This window comes from Macrotis lagotis, chromosome 1 (genome assembly GCF_037893015.1).
Source record: "Macrotis lagotis isolate mMagLag1 chromosome 1, bilby.v1.9.chrom.fasta, whole genome shotgun sequence".
Taxonomy (NCBI): domain Eukaryota; kingdom Metazoa; phylum Chordata; class Mammalia; order Peramelemorphia; family Peramelidae; genus Macrotis; species Macrotis lagotis.
This window is the reverse complement of record NC_133658.1, coordinates 583,583,008-583,598,103: the sequence shown is the minus strand read 5'-3', so window position 1 is coordinate 583,598,103 and position 15,096 is coordinate 583,583,008. Positions and strand designations below refer to the sequence as shown.

The following is a 15,096-nucleotide window of genomic DNA, read 5'->3' as shown; positions in this document are numbered from 1 at the left end:
TCTGCCATGGGGCTGAGGTGGGGGGGGGGGGGTGGCCCTGCTATTCTATGAGGGCCTAGACTGCAATCAGGATCTGAATGTGGTCAGAGCCCCAGAGTCCTGTTCCAGGGACAGAAGACAGGCCTTGGCAGTCTCTCTCCACTCCCCTCCCTAGGCTCGGCACTCATGCCTGGGGGCTCCTGCTTACTGGCTCAGCCTGCTTCAGGTTCCTGGATCTGGGCTGTGCTGGCCACGCTGCTTGCTGAGTGCCCTGAGGTCTGGGCTTCACACACTCGCTCTGGCAGAGGTCTCCCCACTGTTCCCCCAAGTTGTGCCCGGTGCTCCCTGGGGTGTAAATCAGGAAATTGCTCTGGCTGCCCTGAGCCACGGCTCCCAGTGCCCTGGGGCTGCCTCCAGGAAGCTGAAGTTCCTTCACTCTAGCAGGCCACCCCTCTAACCCTGTGGAGCAGAGCCTTTCCTGCTCTTTTCCAGGTTACCTTGGGCTGGAGAATTGCTTCACTGGATCCCTCTGTGGGTTCCATCTCTCAAAAATTCAGTTAGAGTCCTTATTTTATAAGTTTGGAAATATCAGAGAGAGAGAGAGAGAGAGAGAGAGAGAGAGAGAGAGAGAGAACCTGAGAGAAGATCCTCTCCTGTCACCATCTTGGCCCTGCCCCTGTACTTTACTTTTGATGGAATTAAATACCACCTTCTTAGATATGGATGAACTTTTCTGTTGGTAAATCCTATGGAGTTCTCATTTTTCATTTACCAGCTTCTGTACTTCCCCATCATTTTCATCAAACCAGTCTTGGTATTTTCCAGTGTTCTGGTCCAGATGAGTAAGGCAGTGCTGTATACCAGATCTCTGAAACCTGCCTATTCTTTTTCTGCCCCACTATTGCCAGCTGTTCATTGACTCAGTTTTCCCTTCAAGTTAGCAAAAAAAAAAAAAAAACCTGTTCGGGTTCAGACAGACACTCTAATCTCTTGACATTAATTCTTCTAGTAGTCATTTTGACCTGGGGCTACCACTTTGGTTGAAAGTAAATATTTAACTTGGAGAGGATGAGTTTGTGATCGGTCTAACACTCTGCACCACACATCCAGTTTATCTCTTCTCTTTACAATCATATATTTTAATAGATACCAATATTTACTACAAGGGTGCATCCAGGAAGTTTTATTTCATTTAGATAAATGGAAGACAGTGTTTATGATGAGAAGGTCATGAGATACACAAGTCTTCTGTAGTAGATGAACATTGCTATTGCTGTTTCCAGCTCCATTCCTCCCAAGGATTCCATGCCATGTCTGGTAATCTGAGCCTACTCTAGCATTAAAGTCACCCAGAATATGGTAGACCCCAAGTGATTGATTAGTTTATAGTATATATAAATATATATATATGAATTTTTTTCTTATTTGTATGACTCAATATTTGTAGTTGCTGATATTGTCAAATTCACATGAAAAAAGAAAACAAAAAGAAAAATTTCCAGTCTGTTCCCTTCAGCAACAAGTTATACCAAGCTATTCTGTTGTTGAACCCTTCCTCCTTCCCACAACTAAATAATAATTACTATGAGAAAGACAAATTTCTCATTCCTTCTAGAAATGTCTAATGAAAGAAAAGACCTTACATTCTATATTTTCAATAGGATCATATGTCATAGTATTTGTAGCAAGAACAAGCTATAGTTGTTATACAAAAATTACACGGTCTCTAGCAGTGAATAACTTGAAAATGTAGTGAGTGACTCCATAAAGACTTTGCCAAGATAGGATGCTTTCCTATGACAGAACATAGGTAAAAATATTTGGACCAAACAGTAGAAACAGTCAAAATGACCTGGATGCCTTAGGAATATAAACACTGTTAGATGAGAAGCAATTATTTTTATAGTTTGCTTTCCATTCTGCCTCTCTATTCCTTTTTACTTTCTCAGATCCCTCAAGATATTTTGCATGTGCCCTTGATCCCATCTTCTCCTATCTTCTCCAACACATTGCACCCATCTCAACTAGCATCTCCCCATCTCAACTCTTCAGTCTTTCTCAATCTAGTAGTTCATATTTTACTCCTCACAAATGTTCCAAGCTTTTCCTATCCTGAAAAATCTCCACTAGACCTTATTATGCTCCCCAACTATATCTCTTCTTTTCACATCCAAACTCTTTAAAAATCTGCATTTATTACCTCCAATTTCTCTTCAACTCATTTTTAAGTCGTTTGCAATCTGGTTAATCTCATCACTCAACTAATTGATTCCACATCTAGCACCCTTAACCTTTGCAGCATATAATTGTCTTGATCATTCAAGACAACTTCCTTCATCTTCCTAGACACCCGCTACCCTCTGAGTTATCCCCTCTGAGTTTTTGTGAAAGTACTTTCTCTCAATTGTCTTCCTATCTTTATGACTACTCTTTCCTATTCTTTTCTGATTCATCTTCCATATCATGCTCCCTAATTTTAAATGTTCCCCAAAACTGTCCTAGTCCCACTTGTCTCTCTACAATCTCTCCTTTGTCTATTTCATGAGGTTCCCCTACTTAATTATAATATCTATGCAAATTACTAGATTGGGGAATGGAATATTTTGATGAATGTAGAGAATATAGAGAAATCTCAAGAATATTTCTATGAACTGATACAAAGTGAAAAAACAAATGGGAAAACAATTTGCTTAATTGCTATAATATAAATAGAAAGAAGAAAACTAAACTAAATGCTATGTGAGTATATCATCAAGCTCATCTCTAAGGAATGGAGAGGAAAATGAATTTATCTCCCTTTGCAGAAGTGGACTATTTGGAAAATTGTATAAACTGTCAGACTCCATTAATAATATGTTGATTTTTTTTGTGATCTAGTCTGTCTGTCTCTCTCAAACACACACACATACAAAACACATACGCATTCTGTTACAAGTGATGATTTTATGGGGAGAAGACATTTGGAAAATATTAAAACAAAAGATATCACAAAAATTAAAAAGAAAAAAAATATTGAGGGATATATCCTTATACCTCCAGGGGGAAAAAAGCTTAGAAGATTGCATTTCAGATTCACTATTCTGTGTCCAGCATCATTCAATTATTTCACAACGTGGATCCACTATCCATACTCTGAATTGTATGAGGTGACAGGCTCCTATCTATTGACTGTGGCTTAGTATTAAATCTCTCCTCAGCAGTGATTCAACTCCTCACCACATGACAAATCATGTACAGATAAAAAAAAAACGTTGGTTGAAGTGGGGGGGAGGTTCAAGATGGCAGATGACAAGGCTTTCTAGAAAAGAAGACATGAATCCACTTGCAAAATCATGATTGAGAGATAGACTCTACTCAATACCACAATCAGAAATTGGAGTCAGATAAGCTAAATGAACATAAAATAATAGCTAAAAGGAGGGAAAAAAGAAACTTCTGGGAAAATGGGTAAATGACAGGGGTCATGGCTAAGCCTGGCCCCCATATAATCATTATATGATAGGTTTGTTTTGAGTGTTCAATAAAATTATGTAAAGTACTTTTCATATCTTAAACACTATATAAAGGCTAAGTATTATTCATTAGAAAACATTGATTCACTAAATTCCTATATAAAATAAGAGTACAAGAGAGTCAGATGATGAAGTCTTGGAAAGATTCATCCTAAGTACAGTTCTATTGACTGGGGAACAGACCAGGATTTCTTAATGCTTTTTTTTTTTGGTATCATGAACTACTTTGGCAGTCTGTTGAAGCCCATGGATTCCTCAGAATGTCTTTAAATGCATAAAATAAACATTATAGGAAAACAAAGGAATCCAATTATTTTGGAATACATTTTGTTCAATTTCTCCCACCCTCTCCACCTCCCACGAAAATCAAGTTTATGTATCTCAGTTAAAGAATCCTTGGCTTCTCCAATAGTGGCTTTAAAAGGGAGGGAAGAATTTCTCTACGAAAGTTGGCTTCCTTGCCTGAACTGGGAAAAAAGCTGTCTCAGCATCTTGCTGTTTCAATACATAAAAATGTATGAAATTCAAAATAAAACACGTTTAATTCATACAGAGGGAACTAATTCCTTCCAAATGTCATATATAGTAATTTAATCCCATTGAAATCTCTCCAGAAGAGAACTAGAAAATGTCCTGTCCTCCTGTTCCAAACTTTTCTTTTTTTCACTCATTATTTCCCTTATGAATTCTGGATCTTGGTTTCTCCAACCTGGTTGGCGAGTCTTGCCAAGATGAAGGCCATTTTAGCTTAGAGGACCTAGAGTGCCTCAAGTCAGAATGGGATGATGCCGAAAAGTTTTGTGGGCTGTAAGGATGCCAACGCAGATTAGAAGCAAAGTCATAAATATAAGAGCATGTTGTCATTGGGGGCACTCGGAGGACAAATCTCACCCCTAGTTCCTCAGAAACCAGGCATCAGAATAGATATGACCAGTAACTGTCCTTCAGATGAGTATTTCATTCATTCTTAGGAACAGCAGGATCTACAAAGAAAACAGATTAGATAGTGAGATTCACTCCCAACTGGAACTCTGAGGGGAGAATTTCCTTATTTTCCATAGGAGAACTTGTTAACATCATTTTTTTATTTTCTCCTGAAGGTTGGAATTAATGATGGCCTGAACAGTTCTGCTGGAACCCCCCCCCCCCCTTCCACAGTGTATGGTCTAATGTAATTTAAACAGAAAGATTTTTCTATTTAGCACCAGCTGCATTTGGTATTGGTGTCCCAATTGAATATGAACTTGGGGGTTAAAGTCCGATCCAATTATAGCCTGATCTCTTAGAAGGTTAGTCTTCAGGCCAGGAACTGAGGCCTTGTGTTTACTGAAGTCTAATAGATCTGTTTCCTGATTACAAAGTTGTGTTGATGTTGTGTCTGGGGTTTGGTAAAGTTTAATCTAGTTTCAGTCTGGTTTGTTGAACTGTACAGGACAGTGATTTGGGGGGCAAGACTGGGTGATTGGTTGACCTGGTGGTCTGGACTCATTAACCATCCTGTTGAGCATTCATGTTTTGACAAAGAGGCATTCTTAGACACAGGATCTGAGAAAGTTTCTATCTGATGGGCCATATGGAGGTATTGTCTGGTAGTCAGAGCTAGGTAAAGTTGAGTCCTGAAGTCCTGGTCTTATAGAACTGGGGGCTGCTGTTCTATTTCCTGTGGCACTGCATCCCATTTATTAATTAGGTGTTGAAGTGAGACCAGGACAATGTGACATATTCTATTTCATCCTAGCCATCAGGGCTGGAGAAAGGTATGGTCTAGCATACAGGGCCACATTGAGCTGTGTCCTGGAATTCCAAGCCTGGGGGAGGTATGGCTGATTCCTAATCCTGGCCCACCACAGTCATGGCCTGCTGTTCTATGGTGAGTGATAGTTTCCCTGGGCTCTTGCTCTGTTTGAACCCAAGTGGGGACAATGGATTCTATAATAGCAATAGCCTGATCAGTGAGACTCTGTGGATAGATAGCCCTTTAAGTCAGGGCTAACCAGAGTGTTAGTTTGAGAATCTAAGTCCTATGTAGACATGAACATGATAGCTACTTCTGAAAGGAATGTATGCTAGTAACTGATTTCCTTTGGCAGTGTTTCCCACTCTTCCTGTTCTTTCTGAGTTGAGATGTGAGTTCCAAGCAGGTCAGAACTGGGAGGATTTGGGGATGAGATCCAGATAGAGGAGGTGTCCCCCATTGATCATAGTCAGTTGTATTTGTGACCTGTTGATCTGTTTTCAGTAGTATTGCTTCCCTGGGATCTTGTTCCAATTGCATAAAGGTATACACATTTCAGTATTGGATGGAAGTAAAGCTATGGTTTCCAGGAATTTTATTCTGTGGGTTGAAGCCCAGTGGAGGTACTGTTGCCTCCAATTCATGGCCAATGGGGAGTTATGGCTTCATTTTTCCTTCCTGGAGGCATTCTTTCCTTGTTTTTCTATACTGTTTTATATGAGACTCCAGTGCCAGGGTTTGCTGTATCTACAACCCCAAAATCAGGGTAAATAGAAGGTATGGCTTGGAGGGAAGAGAAGTATTTCCTAGTTCTCATTGCTGGGTCAGAGCTACTTATGTGTGTTTTTTTGTCAGTGGGATTAGTGATCTGCTGATCTGTTCCAGTTTGAACTGTTTAAACTGAATCCTGGTCACTAGGGTCTTGTATATTCACAAATTGATAGTCTGGTCTAAAATAAGACATGTCCTGGTGATCAGGTCCACAGACAGCTGTGTGCTATTTTTATTTCATGGTCCTTACCTATGGGATTCTTGGATTGCTGTTCTGTTGACTGTATTTTTTCACTCTATCCTAAGATTACTTGCTTGAATCTTGGTCATTAAGGTCTCAACTATCCTCAGCCTGGTTAAGCTTTATTGCAGTACTCAAGGCCAGGCAAAGTTGTTTCCTTGTCATCAGTGTCCAAAGAAAGTGTTGCCCATTGGCCATCATCAGTGGGATCTATTATTGGTGGTATGGTTTTCAAGGTACAAGCAACAGAGCCTGATATGTCCTTAGCTTATGGTCAGGGTTCAGAGGAGGTGTAAAAGGAGGAATAGCCCAGTGATCCTGTTCTATGGGATTTGTAGCCTGGTTATTTATTCTCAGTGGCATGATTTTCCTGTGTTTTTGTTCCATGTGAAGTGAGACCTAGACAATAGGATATGAAGGATCCCACCTGACAGGGAAGAAGTATAACCTGGTGTCAGGGATATACAGAGTTTTGTTCTGGAGATGGAAGCTGAGTGGAAGTCGTCTTTTCCCTTGATCCTGACTTGTCCTCACTGCTTTTGTTTCCCCTGACATTTTTTTCCATTGGAAGTAATCCATGAGCCATAGGAACTGTTGCATGACCAGCCTGTGGTAGCTGATTAGGAGAAGCTGCAATTTTAGCCCTGGTTTTCCATAATAAAGACACCCCCAGCAATTTAGGGAGGTGATCATTCCAGCAGTGATACTTTTTCACGGCCATAAAAGGTTGGAATGTGAGAATGAAGAGGCTTATTGGACTGGGTCCTGGAGTAAAAACTGACAACTTTGATAGATTGAAGAACTAGGACCAGGGCAATTGCTAACTATGATTCCTGAGGATTGATAATGACCTATGATATCCACTTTGCTGACAGAAAGGTGAGTTGATGAGGTAGAGGGAGAAGGTTTTTTGGACCTGGACAATATGGCAATTTGTTTTGTTTGATTGTATATTCATTACAAGGAATTTTTATCTTTTTTTCTTCCCCTTTTAACCTGGGAAAAGGGAAAAGTATGAAGGAAAATAAATGACTATTAGTTGAAAAATCAAGTGAAAGTTTAAAAAAATGTGGCCATTATATCATATTAGAATAGAGAACTTTGGAGTCAGGAAGTTTGTTATTGTTGCTCAGTATCTGACTCTTCACAATTCCATTACAGGGTTGCTTGGCAGAGATCCTGCAGTGGTTTGCCATTGTCTTCTCCAAGTATTTTACAAATGAGGAAACTGAGGCAAACAGGGTTAAGTGACTTGCCCAAGATCATACAGTTGGTAAATGTTTGATGTCAGATTTGAACTCAGGAACAGAAGTATTTCTGACTCCAGGCCTGGGGTTCTATCTACTGCACCACCCAATTGTTGCTAGGATTTTAATTTGATTTAATTTTTCCCAACACTTATGGGCAATAGGACCCTCCAGGGTTTCAGAAAACTCTCTCAAGCCCTAAACTAGAGAGTAGTTGCTAATTTGCATTGGTAGGAGTTTGCTCACTGACAAGTCCCCACTTCCATGAAATCATGGTATAATGGAAATATCTGAAGTCAGAAGACCCCAGTTTGAAGCTCAGCTATTTACTTGACCTTGGGTAATCAATTGCAAAGCATTCATCATGGGGTTTTTATGTGCTATGTAATATACTAAACTTCAGAGACCCAAAGGACCTTATATTAATAGAGCAAAAAAATGCATATGCATATAAGAAAGTACATAAAATATACAAAATTAATATAAGATTGTAATTGGGGGGAAATCAGTAAAGACTTCATGAAAGTGGTGATTGAGAAGTAAGTCTTTTTTTATAATTGAAATTTTAATTTTTCATTTAAATGCTAGAATCTTTGAAGGAAATCAGGGTCTGACTCCAAGAGACTGGAGTGAAAATGGAAGATAGTTCAGGCATGAACAATGGGCAATGCAAAGGTACAGATATGAGAGATATAATGTGTCCTAAGCATTTACAGATAATAAATTACAGATTATATAATGCAGTATATAGAACATTGGATCTAGAGTCAGGAAGACTTGAGTTCAAGCCTTCTTCAGACACCAGATATGATCCTGGACATGTCACTGAACCACTGTTTTCCTTAGCTTCCTCATCTGTAAAATGGCATAATAGTCTCTACCTCCTCTGGGTATCATGAAGATTAAATGAGATTAGTTATTTTTATAGTTACATTCATGTGTCAAAGTTTAGTAAGTCTCTAAGACTTTATATTTCTGATAAAAAAGGAAAACTTTTGGTGTCTCAGTGATTTAATTAAGCTATCTAGCTATAAATCTGAATGTTGCCTGGGGTGGGGTTAAAAATGCTCTTCTGTCATGTCAAGGTCAAGGTCTCTTCTTCTTCATAATCTATTGACTAAGCCTAACTCAGTACTACCTAGTCAGATTTGTAATGGCATCAATAAATTCCTTTACCTGGTTCAAAAAAAACCCAAGATTTGAGGCATCTTGGATGAAGAGAGAGAAATCTTATGTTTGTTAGTAAATATTCCCTCTCCAAAATAAGTGGGATTCTTATCAATAGGAATTTGAAGCAAATATTACAACTTACAAGAAGATATAATGAAGATGCTAGATGCTAGATGTTAGATAACTCTAGAATCCAAATGAAATCTCAGTGAAAAAAATTAACTGTTTTATGGCTCTTTATCCTTTCCATATAAATATTTCTATAAAACTTTGCTTCAGGATTGATATCTTTAATGATATCATTGACTTATAGGTTTCTAGGTAAGATCTTAGAGAATAAAACTTCAAGTATAAATTAGCTAATTGTTATTTCATTTTTAGTCTAAGAAAATTAAGGTCATGGTAGGCTGAATTAGGAAGACCTGAATACAAATTCAGTGTCAGACACTTATTGCTGTGTGACCCTGGACAAGTCACTTAACCCTGTTTGCCACAGTTTCCTCACCTGTAAAATCAGCTGGAGTAGAAAATAACAAACCACTTCAGTATTTTTGTCAAGAAAACCCCAAAAAGGGTCAAGAAGATTGGTACATGAGTGAACAATAACAGTTTATCTAAGAAAAGGATAACATGGTTAAAACCTTCACTTTAGGAAAGCTGAGCAGAGGATGAATTATACTTTTTACCATTAAAGAAAGATTTCACAGAAGGTTGGGACAGGTCTTTTCACTTCTCTAGCCCTCATTGTCCTCATCTGTAGAAAAATCTCACTTATGAAATCAGAGGTCTTAGATGAACTGAGGTAAAGTGAAGTGAGAAGAAGGAGATCATTGTGGACAGTATCAACATTACTGATATCAACTGTAAAAGATTCATTACTATGATTAAAAACAGTAACTCAAAGGACTCATGCTGAAAATTGCTAGCCACCTCTCAGAAAGAAAACTCATATTGAAATATAATTTTTTACTTTATTTTTCTTGCTTTTTTGTGATGTGGCTAATATAGAAATGTGTTACATGATTTCACATGTATAGTTGTATCACATTTTGCATTGTCAGTGGGTGGGAGAGGGACAGAGGGGTGAAGAGAATTTGGAACTCAATTTTTTAAGTTAAGAAAAAAATCACTGGTCTGAGGCTTCTAAGGAAGTCTGTTTCCCATTCCATCTCACCCAACTTATAAATTACAGGTCCATTACAAAAACCAAAACCTTTTATAAATATACTTGCTTTCCTCATTTAACAACCACTTGAATTCAGGAGTAAAAGTATTGCCATTCTCATTTTGTTGATTAGCATAAACTGTATCCTAGAGATATTACAGTACTTGCCCCAAAGTCAATTATGGACAGACCAGATACAAAGTTGGGATTGAGAAATGGAGTCGGGGAGGAGAAGAGAAGGAAAGGGCATTTGAATAAAAATAAAATTTCTTACCTTTGGGAAAATCCTGTGTTTTCTCCCCATTCCATCACTTTCCTGGAAGTGGGGAGTGGAATAGGAACAAAACAAAGGAAAGTAAAAACAAAAAAATGATGCCAAATAAGCATCTAGAAATTCTGAACTCAGTTTTCCTTTCAACCAAAAGTCCAATTGATAACTCCTGTTACCTCCAGGATAAAATTTAAAGTCCTCCATTTGGTCTTTAACTCTCTTTACAATATCCCTAAACTAATTATTTACTCCTTTGTCTTTAAGATCTGTCTATACTGACCTCCCTGCATTCTCTGAACATCTTCTATTTCTATCCCTTCTCTGTGTTGGTCCCCATGCTTGGAATACTCTGCCCCCCCCCCACCTCTTGGATTCCTTGGATGCATTCCTTTCAGATCCGCTCAACATTATCTTCTGCAGAAGAAGTTTCCTGATTCCCCATCTCCACTTTCATCTGTGTATCTCTAATAATTAAAATAGTAACAGGTAAACACTATGTTTGTTGACTCACAGCTACACAGTTACCTTAGGACCAGAGAGGTTCACCCCATGGGTGGGAAAACTATATATAAGTGAATCATTGCTTTCTGGACCTTGAACATCCTCCTTGCTAGTAGTATCCTTCAAAAAAGATGAGGACAGTGGAACAGACCAGTTCCAAGTATCTTTGGGGGCTTGAAGCTTTATTGGTGGTGATAGAATAATGGATACAAATTAACTCAGAAAATAAGGAAAATTTGATCCCCCTAAAACGACCTGGGCAGTCAAAGAAGATTAGAGGCACTTTTTCAGACACCTATAGAATAAGACAGTCCTAAAACCTGATATAAATGTTGACTTGAGGTATCTCTGACATCACAAAGCAGTAAGGGTGTGCTGTCTGCCCAGAGCTATTTCATATATAAAGGAGTATTACGAGATTACTTTTTTCCTATGATAGTTTTTATATCTCAATTACCAATAGACATTAAAGAATTCAGCCTGTCAAATAACCCTTACAAAATGCAAGGTGGATTTTTTTTTTATTGTTACATACTTTAAACATTGTAAGTCTAGGAGTTTTGAATGAATAAAAGAAGCAGGCTTTGAGAAATTCAGAAGCTCTAATAACATGAAAATTAAAATTTCTTATTAGTAATCTCTTAATAAGCATTTATAGAATATATTTAATTATATAATTAATTAAATTAAGCTTTTCACTCTAAAAGGAGAAACTAGTAGTAGGATCATTTTTTTTGAGAATTTGAGGGGGAAGGAGGAAGAGAACAAGGAGGAACTTAAACAAAGCGCCAGACCAAAACCAATTTGATACAGAATGCTAGCCATTCTCTCTCAACCCTCCAAGCAAGTCTAAGAGATATTGTCAAATCTCACTATATTCAGAAGCTACTTTTGACACAGCATTCCCCATAACTGGACATTTTACCCCCAAAGAAATAAGAAATAAAAGTCACTATTTCAAAATAGTCATTACAGTAAAGGACCAGAAACAGTTCAACCCACTAACTGGGGAATGGATGAACAAATTTGTTATATATTAAAATAATTTTTTTGTTTGGACCTCAATTTCCTTATCTATGAAATAGAGATATTAAATATAAAAATGACAAAGTATAAAACTTCTCTTGGCTTAGGTTTCTCTGGAAGCCAGAAGGAAGCTGAAGAAATAGAACCTGAATTGTTGATTTAGTTTATATTATTTAGGGGGAAAAAATGTGAAGCACTCAGAAAAAAAAATCCTCATTTTAGAAAAAATGGTTTTCATGTCTATTTCTCCATTTATTAAACAATCATATTTCCCTCTCCTACTCCTCTCCCTTCCAAATAAAACCATTTTGTAACATAAGCATGATTAAAATAAATTTGGATATTGATCATATCCAAAATTTGTTTCTCATTCTGAGTCTTTAAAAAACTTTCTTCACCCTGGGAAGTCTTAAAAAAAAAGAAATAGAATCTGAGAGTTTAGTCTAGTTCACTTTTTGAGAGCAGACAGCTATTCTCCCATTCTTAGCCCAAGAGCCTATCACATCTGTCCCTAAGAAAAAAAAATTCCATCCCTAATGCCCCTTTAAAAAGCACACCCAAAGGATCATCAGTAAGAATGTATAGAAGAGCAGGAAATAGATATTTCAAAATGGAAGGTCAGTCTCAGGCAGGTCAGTTCTCAGAGTTTTTGAATTCCCCTAAGGGGAGGCCTAAGGAACTCAATCCCTAATAAATATTAATTAAAAATAGTAATAAATATTAATTAAAATAGTAAAATAAAGTCAATTCAGAGAAACAACACTGTCTTTGAGAAGAGAAAATTAGATTTGCCTCTTCAAACTCCTAAAATAGAACTGAGACTTTGGTACTTCAGCCCAGGCTTTTCACACTTAAGAGGAATATGACATCACAAAGCACTTTGTCCACCTGAAGTTAGAGCTTCCCCACATCTCTGGGAGATCAGTCATTGTGTTGCTGGGTCCCTAAACTGGAGTTAGGTTTCATGCAATGAAGAATTTACAGAACCATCTATCTGATCCTGAAGTGCAAGGGTGAAAAAAGAAACATTTATTAAAAGTAACCACAAACAGGTAATAGACAAGTGTTAGATAAAGCTAGTAAATTAAGCATCTTATAGAGGATTAAGGTTTTCCAAGAGATAGTCACATGGAGAATTCACAGTAGTAATAGTCAGAGTGAAACCTTTCCTTAAACATACTTCTGTGGTGGGAGGAATGTGGGAGGCATTTAAGGAATGGTTAGCACCTGATGAAAAGTAGTTTACATTTTGTATGCCACAGGGGTGGTTCTTAAGGAGTGGCCAATACTGACAAAGGTAGAGTAGCATTCATTGCCTGCTACTGGCACAAGGGGTATGACCCTTAAAGTCCAGAGTAGTTTAGGAAATGGGATTTACCAGAGCCAATACAGAATGGAAAACATTTGTATAGTAAAGAAAAAAAAAATTACAAGATTTGTTTCCAATATAGAAATATTATTACAATATTTCTCTGGTCCCAAAGTTCTGATTCAGTTGAAAATATTTGAGCTCAGAGAAAAACAATGTTACTGGTATGTGAGTTATAAAAACATTGCTCTCACCAGGAAGATTTCCCAACCTCTTCATCATTCTACTGCATAAGTTCAACAAAGGATTTAGCATTTTTTGGTAAACAAAATTTTCTTCAGTTTTTAACCAGTTTTTAAGCATTCCTAACCCTCCTGGGGGAAGATTTAAATCCAGGTTGGACATAAAAAAGAATTTTATAAATTGTTTCTTGGAGCTCTGGATTGTGTTAGAATGAATAAAGCTGATTCAATGTGGAATATAGAATCTGAAATGATTGAGGAAATAAAGTTTTGTGCTTCCAAGCATATCAGTTTATGTAAGTAATGCATACCATTAGCATAGCAAATTGGAACCAGGTATCCTCACCTTGCCATTGGATCCTGAATACAGATGGGGAGAAATTTTTATGCAACAAAAGCAACCAACAGGATATATATCAATATAAAATATTAGGTAATCTGATTTCTAATTGGAGGAAAAATTAGAGCCTTTCCAAGTTAGGAGGGAAAAACAAATAGGGTGCAATTTCTTAAAATCATAAAAAGAGGTGTCCCACTTGCACCCAAGTGTCTGTATTCAATGAAAGAAATAAGGAAACAGCAACCGATTGACCAATATAGGACCAGTTTTCAAATAAGAAATATTGGTTACTTGAGATGTATAATTCTGAGAAAACTACTTGCATCAATCTTCGAATCTATCTGGGGTTTTGGTCAGTATAACCTAGGTCTTTTAGTTAAGTGTCTCTGAGCAATTGATCAGTTTCCCAGGAAAACTGCAATAAAATTTTCTTATAATTTCTATAATCAAATAAAGTTTTCTCACAATGAAGAAATTGGACTAGACCCACAACTGAAGAAAAAGGAAACTGAGCTATATCCAAAATTAAGTCACAGAATGGAGTCAATTCCCACAATTCCTTCAGTTCCTGCCCCCTACCTTGATTCTTGGGAGAGGGGTAGGCCCCTTCCTCCAAAATCACTTATCTAAACCAATAAGATTTTTCATATATTCATAATCAGAAATACATGAATAAATCAAACTACTTAGAGGGCTTATAATAGAATAATTTGAGAGGTGAGATTTACATGTTACCAAGGTAACCAAGAAAACTTAATCATAAATATTATGGAACAAAAAGTCAGAATAATACAATGATGATCATCAATATTAACTAGTATTGAATCCCTTTATATCCTAGTAACCTATTCCCAATGTCCATTTAATCATCACATTTTATCTTGAGTCCCAGATGTCCTATTTAGTCATCTGGCCCTAGAGAAGAAATTGTACATTCTAAAATAGACCTTTTATTCTCAGAACAATTCTGTAGGGGATTCTGCTTCTTTGATTCCAAATCACTTAAAGAAATTATTGGATAATTCTGCTAAAATCTACTAATAGCAAAACCTAATACAGTTTAATAAAACCTACTATACTTGCTATTCTAATAACTAGTTCATGTGGTAAAAATCAATTCAAACCATATGGATCTAGTCCCATTATCCACAGAGCTATAAAAACATCAAATTAAGGACCCATAATCCACCTGAGGCTTTAAAGAATTTTAGATTTTCTAAACCATCTTTACCCAAACCCTGGGTGTGGAAATCTTGAGGTATCCTCAGTCTGATTGGCATAATGGTAAAGATAATGGCTTAGTAGTGAGGAATTACTGGAAGTGTGCCTCATTGGCAAGGGCCAAGTATGTTTGCATATCCTAAGAATCATGAAGACAGTAGAGTCACTTCTTTATGACCCTGAACTGTTAGACTTACACTTCTAAAAAAATTGCTTCTTAGTGTTATTTTGTAAGGTGGGGCAGGAGGGGGAGAGAATGGAAGAAATAATGAGGAAAGTAATAAATTTTACATCATAACTTTATTATATATTTAAAAAGAATAGCAAATTGTACATAATAGATTTGCAGTTTTGTGTTCAATCACC

The 15,096-nt window shown here is 37.2% G+C and overlaps 1 protein-coding gene across 4 annotated transcripts in view; it reads left to right on the top strand.

The window, feature by feature from the left end:
* The first annotated feature begins 12,547 nt into the window (after positions 1–12,547).
* The window catches only part of LOC141507278 (uncharacterized), a 36,127-nt gene continuing 33,578 nt past the window's right edge, over positions 12,548–15,096 (top strand). For all 4 annotated transcript variants that reach the window (XM_074214792.1, XM_074214791.1, XM_074214788.1 and 1 more), the window contains exon 1: positions 12,548–12,670. The gene's annotated coding sequence lies outside the window, so the exon portion shown is untranslated. The remainder of the gene's footprint in view (positions 12,671–15,096) is intronic.